This window comes from Triticum dicoccoides, chromosome 3B (assembly GCF_002162155.2).
Source record: "Triticum dicoccoides isolate Atlit2015 ecotype Zavitan chromosome 3B, WEW_v2.0, whole genome shotgun sequence".
NCBI lineage: Eukaryota > Viridiplantae > Streptophyta > Magnoliopsida > Poales > Poaceae > Triticum > Triticum dicoccoides.
The window spans coordinates 857,474,055-857,480,057 of NC_041385.1; positions in this window are offsets into that span (position 1 = coordinate 857,474,055).

A 6,003-nucleotide genomic window follows, 5' to 3' on the forward strand; every position below is an offset into this window, starting at 1 on the left:
TTATGGAGAAGGCGCAGGGATGTCGGACAAGGTACACGAATTTTGAAGTTTGAAGTTTTATTCGGCGCTATCCGGTGCCGGAATCTGTTTGCAGTGGCCTCCAAGTTTGCAGTGGTGACGAACTTGTTGAGGTTGTCTTGGGCGCACAATGTACTGTCCGATTCCTGCCTTGGCCTCCAAGTTTGCAGTGGCGACGAACTTGTTGAGGTTGTCTTCGGCGCTATCCGGTGTATTATTGTCTCTGGTGCCGGAATCCTCATTCTTGCTATGGCGGGATTTAGAGCGGCGCCGCTGACGCCGGCGCTTGGGCTGTTTCTTGGAGGGGTCATCCTCCGCTATTCCTTCGCCGTTCCCATCCTTTGGGATATCCACCATGTATATGTCGTATGAAGAGGTGGCTTTCCAGTGCCCGGTGGGCGCTGGTTCTTGGTCGTTTCCGGCATCGTCGTCCATACCGTCGATGTTCTCAGAGTCGTAATCTAGCATGTCGGTTAGATCGTCGACAATGGCTACCAAGTGGGTGGTGGGTGGGCTCTGAATTTCTTCGTCGTCCGCATCCCAACCGTCCGGGCCGCAGTCCGTCCAGGCCTCTCCTGATAACGAGAGGTACTTTAGCGAACTCAAGATGTCGCCAAAAGGTGAGTGTTGAAAGATGTCCGCCGCGGTGAACTCCATGATCGGCGCCCAATCGGATTCGACTGGAGGGGGCGCGGGAGGTCCGGAGTCCGGCAAGGAGTCCGGCACCTTGGAGTCACGAGCTTTATGAGGGACGAAGTCAGTGTTCGGCTCTATCGCCGTAGAGGTTGCAGCCCCCGAGGCGGTGTCTAGGCATCCATCCTTGATCTGCGGAGCTGGCTCCGAATTGAAGATCGGAGTGGTTTCGAGTGCGGCCTCCAGGGTACTGTCCGGCAGCAGAGCTAAATCATGCCCGACGTGACAGTGCGGCACGCTCGGCTGTGGCTCGAATCCGTCGAAGATCAAGTCCCCGCGGATGTCAGCCGTGAAGTCCAAACTTCGAAATCTGACCTGACGGCCCGGGGCGTAACTTTCGATCTGCTCTAGATGGCCAAGCGAATTGGCCCGCAGTGCAAAGCCGCAAAATACGAAGATCTATCCGGGGAGGAAGGTCTCACCCTGGACGGCGTCGTTGATGATGATCGAAGAAGCCATCGAGCCTATCGGTGACGACACAGAGGAACTCTCAATGAAAGCACCAATGTCGGTGTCAAAACCGGCGGATCTCGGGTAGGGGGGTCCCGAACTGTGTGTCTAGGCGGATGGTAACAGGAGACGAGGGACACGATGTTTTTACCCAGGTTCGGGCCCTCTTGATGGAGGTAAAACCCTACGTCCTGCTTGAGTAATATTGATGATGTGGGTTACAAGAGTAGATCTACCACGAGATCAAGGAGGCTAAACCCTAGAAGCTAGCCTATGGTATGATTGTTGTTCGTCCTATAGACTAAAGCCATCCGGTTTATATAGACACTGGAGAGGACTAGGGTTACACAGAGTAGGATACAATGGTAGGAGATCTACATATCCATATCACCAAGCTTGCCTTCCACGCCAAGGAAAGTCCCATCCGGACACGGGACGAAGTCTTCAATCTTGTATCTTCATAGTCTTGGAGTCCGGTCGATGATGATAGTTCGGCTATCCGGACACCCCCTAGTCCGGAACTCCCTCAATGTCTCTTATCGAATTACCACTATCGTTTATGAGTCAAGCATTAGAGACAACCACATTCACTTTAAATAGGGCACCACGTAATTCCGTTGAGATGACATCATATGAACTATGGTTTAGAGAAACCTAAGTTGTCGTTTCTTAAAAGTTTGGGGCTACGACGGTTATGTGAAAAGGTTTCAGCTAGATAAGCTCGAACCCAAAGCGGATAAATACATCTTCATAGGACACCCAAAAACAGTTGGGTATACCTCCTATTTCATATCCGGTAGCAAAAGTGATTGTTTCTAGAAACGGGTCCTTTCTCGAGGAAAAGTTTCTCTCGAAAGAATTGAGTGGGAGGATGGTGGAGACTTGATGAGGTTATTGAACCATCACTTCAACTAGTGTGTAGCAGGGCACAAGAAGTTGTTCCTGTGGCGCCTACACCAATTGAAGTGGAAGCTGATGATATTGATCATGAAACTTTGGATCAAGTCACTACCAAACCTCGTAGGTTGACAAGGATACATACTACTTCATAGTGGTACGTAATCCTGTCTTGAAGGTCATGTTGCTAGACAACAATGAACCTATGAGCTATGAAGAAGCGATGGTGGGCCCGGATTCCGACGAATGGCTCGAGGCCATAAACTCCAGGAGAGGATCCATGTATGAAAACAAAGTATAGACTTTGGAAGAACTACTTGATGGTCGTAAGGCTGTTGGGTACAGATGGATTTTAAAATAAAGATGGACAATGATGGTAAGTATCACCATTAATAAAGCTCGACTTGTCGTTAAGATGTTTTATGACAAGTTCAAGGAGTTGACTGCGATGAGACTTTCTCATTCATAGCGATGCTAAGAGTCTGTTGGAATTATATTAGCAATTACTGCATGATTTATGAAATCTTGCAGATAGGGTGTCAAAACATTGTTTCCTCGACGATATTCTTGAGGAAAGGTTGTATGTGATACAACCAGAAGGTTTTGTCAATCCTGAAAGATGCTAACAAGTGTGCAAAGCTCCAGCAATCCTTCTAGGGACGGGAGTAAGCATCTCGGAGTTGGAATATACGCTTTGATGAGATGATCAAAGATTTTGGGTTTATACAAAGTTTCTGAGAAACTTGTATTTCCAAAGAAGTGAGTGGGAGCACTATAGCATTTCTGATGAGTATATGTTGTTGACATATTGTTGATCGGAAATGATGTAGAATTTTTGGAAAGCATATAGGGTTATTTGAAAAGTGTTTTTCAATGGAAAACCTGAATTAAGCTACTTGAACATTGAGCATCAAGATCTATAAGGATAGATCAAAACGCTTAATAGTACTTTCAAATGAATACATACCGTGACAAGATTTTGAAGGAGTTCAAAATAGATTAGCAAAGAAGGAGTTCTTGGCTGTGTTATATGGTGTGAGTATTGAGTAAGACTCAAGACATGACCACGGCAGAAGAGAGAGAAAGGACGAAGGTCGTCCCCTATGCTTCAGACGTAGGCTCTATAGTATGCTATGCTGTGTACCGCACCAGAAGTGTGCATTGCCATGAGTCAGTCAAGGGGTACAAGAGTGATCCAGGAATGGATCACAGGACAGCAGATAAACTTATCCTTAGTAATTAGTGGACTAAGTAATTTTCTCGATTATGGAGGTGGTAATAGAGTTCGTCGTAAAGGGTTACGCCGATGCAAACTTTGACACTAATCTGGATTATTCTGAGTAGTAAACCAGATTCGTATAGTAGAACAGTTATTTGGAATAGTTCCAAATAGGGCGTGGTAGCTGCATCTAGGAGATGACATAGAGATTTGCAAAACACACACGGATCTGAAAGGTTCAGATCAGTTGACTAATAACCTCTCTCACAAGCGAGATGTGACTAATAACCCCATGGGTGTCGATTCATTACAATCACATAGTGATGTGACTAGATTATTGACTCTAGTGCAAGTGGGAGACTGTTGGAAATATGCCCTAGAGGCAATAATAAAATGGTTATTATTGTATTTCCTTGTTCATGATAATTGTCTATTATTCATGATATAATTGTATTGACCGGAAACCGCAATACATGTGTGAATACATAGACCACAACATGTCCCTAGTGAGCCTCTAGTTGACTAGCTCGTTGATCAACAGATGGTCATGGTTTCCTGACCATGGACATTGGATGTCATTGATAACGGGATCACATCATTAGGAGAATGATGTGATGGACAAGACCCAATCCTAAGCCTAGCACAAGATCGTGTAGTTCGTATGCTAAAGCTTTTCTAAATATCAAGTATCTTTTCCTTAGACCATGAGATTGTGCAACTCCCGGATACCGTACGAATGCTTTGGGTGTACCAAACGTCACAACGTAACTGGGTGGCTATAAAGGTGCACTATGGGTATCTCCGAAAGTGTCTGTTGGGTTGGCACGAATCGAGATTGGGATTTGTCACTCCGTGTGACGGAGAGGTATCTCTAGGCCCACTCGGTAGGACATCATCATAATGTGCATAATGTGATCAAGGAGTTGATCACGGGATGATGTGTTACGGACGAGTAAAGAGACTTGCCTGTAACGAGATTGAACAAGGTATCGGCATACCGATGATCGAATCTCGGGCAAGTACTATACCGGTAGACAAAGGGAATTGTATACAAGATTGATTGAATCCTTGACATCGTGGTTCATCCGATGAGATCATCGTGGAACATGTGGGAGCCAACATGGGTATCCAGATCCCGCTGTTGGTTATTGGCCGGAGAGTTGTCTCGGTCATGTCTGCATGGTTCCCGAACCTGTAGGGTCTACACACTTAAGGTTCGATGACGCTAGGGTTATAGGGAAGGTATGTACACGGTTACCGAATGTTGTTCGGAGTCCCGGATGAGATCCCGGACGTCACGAGGAGTCCCGGAATGGTCCGGAGGTGAAGATTGATATATTTGACGAAGGGTTTTGGAGTCCGGAAGTGTTCCGGAGGTACCGGGTGATGACCAGCATGACCGAAAGGTGTTTCGGGAGCCCCGACAAGTGTTGGGGGGCTTCATGGGCCAAGGTGAGGGGGAAAACCAGCCCACTAAGGGGTTGTGCGCCCCCCTCAGCTATTCCCACGAGACCAGGGGGTTTGGGGCGCCCCATCTAGGGTTCCCACCTCCTGGCTTGGGGGCCAAGTCACCCAAAGGGGAGATCCTAGGGCGCCTCCCCCTCTCCCTTCCCCCTATATATAGTGGAGGTTTTGGGGTTGCCCAACACATGAGTCTCTCTCTCCCAAGGCACAGCCCTACCTCTCTCCCTCCTCATCTCTCGTAGTGCTTGGCGAAGCCCTGATGGAGTACCGCACTCCTCCACCACCACCACGCCGTGGTGCTGCTGCTGGACGGAGTCTTCCCCAACCTCTCCCTCTCTCCTTGCTGGATCAAGGCATGGGAGATGTCACCGGGCTGCACGTGTGTTGAACGCGGAGGCGCCATTGTTCGGCGTTTAGATCAGAATCGACCGCGATCTGAATCGCCACGAGTACGACTACCTCATCCACGTTCTTGCAATGCTTCTGCTTAGCGATCTACAAGGGTATGTAGATGCACTCCCCTCTCTCTCATTGCTAGTCTCTCCATAGATAGATCTTGGTGATGCGTAGAAAATTTTGAATTTCTGCTACGTTCCCCAACAGGCTCGGGAATCGGATTTGAAAGCCCTCTGCCTCCTCTTCCACGAAGGCCATGACCTGCTGCCCTTCCACCACCGCTGCGCGTAGTTGTAGTAGAGAGAGGAAGGTGGCGAGTGGCTACAGACTTCGCCGGCGGCACCGGCGGCGGCTCCCTTTCACCAGACTTGGGACAGGAAGAGGCCACCATGGGGTTTGTCACCGGTGGCGACGCCCTTTCTCCAGATCAGACCGGCGGTGGTGGAGAAGACGTGGAGGGAGGGGGCTCACCGATGCAGATCGTGGTTGGCAGATCTTGCAAGCTGGGATCGAGCCAGGCGGCGGCTGGGGTCCTAGGTTTAGGGTTAGATCGAGGGGGAAAGGAGCAAGCGATTGGCCACCCCAGCGAGGGGTTGGTTTGGCCTTCGACACTGCGGGGTGGGGGGGCTCGGTCGCTCTCAGGCTCGGTAGTTTTGGGTTGGGCCGCACCGGAGCACTACTTGGTTAAAAAAATGTATTTTGCCGGGTTTGCCGGGTTTCGGGTTCGGGGACTACCTAGACAGGTGCAAACCCATGAATGTGTCGGGTTGTATAATGTGCCCAACGATAGCCCCGCGGGGATGAAAAGACGCCCATCCCCGTCCCCTAATAGGGTAAAAAACCGCGGGGACGCAGGTTTCGGGGCC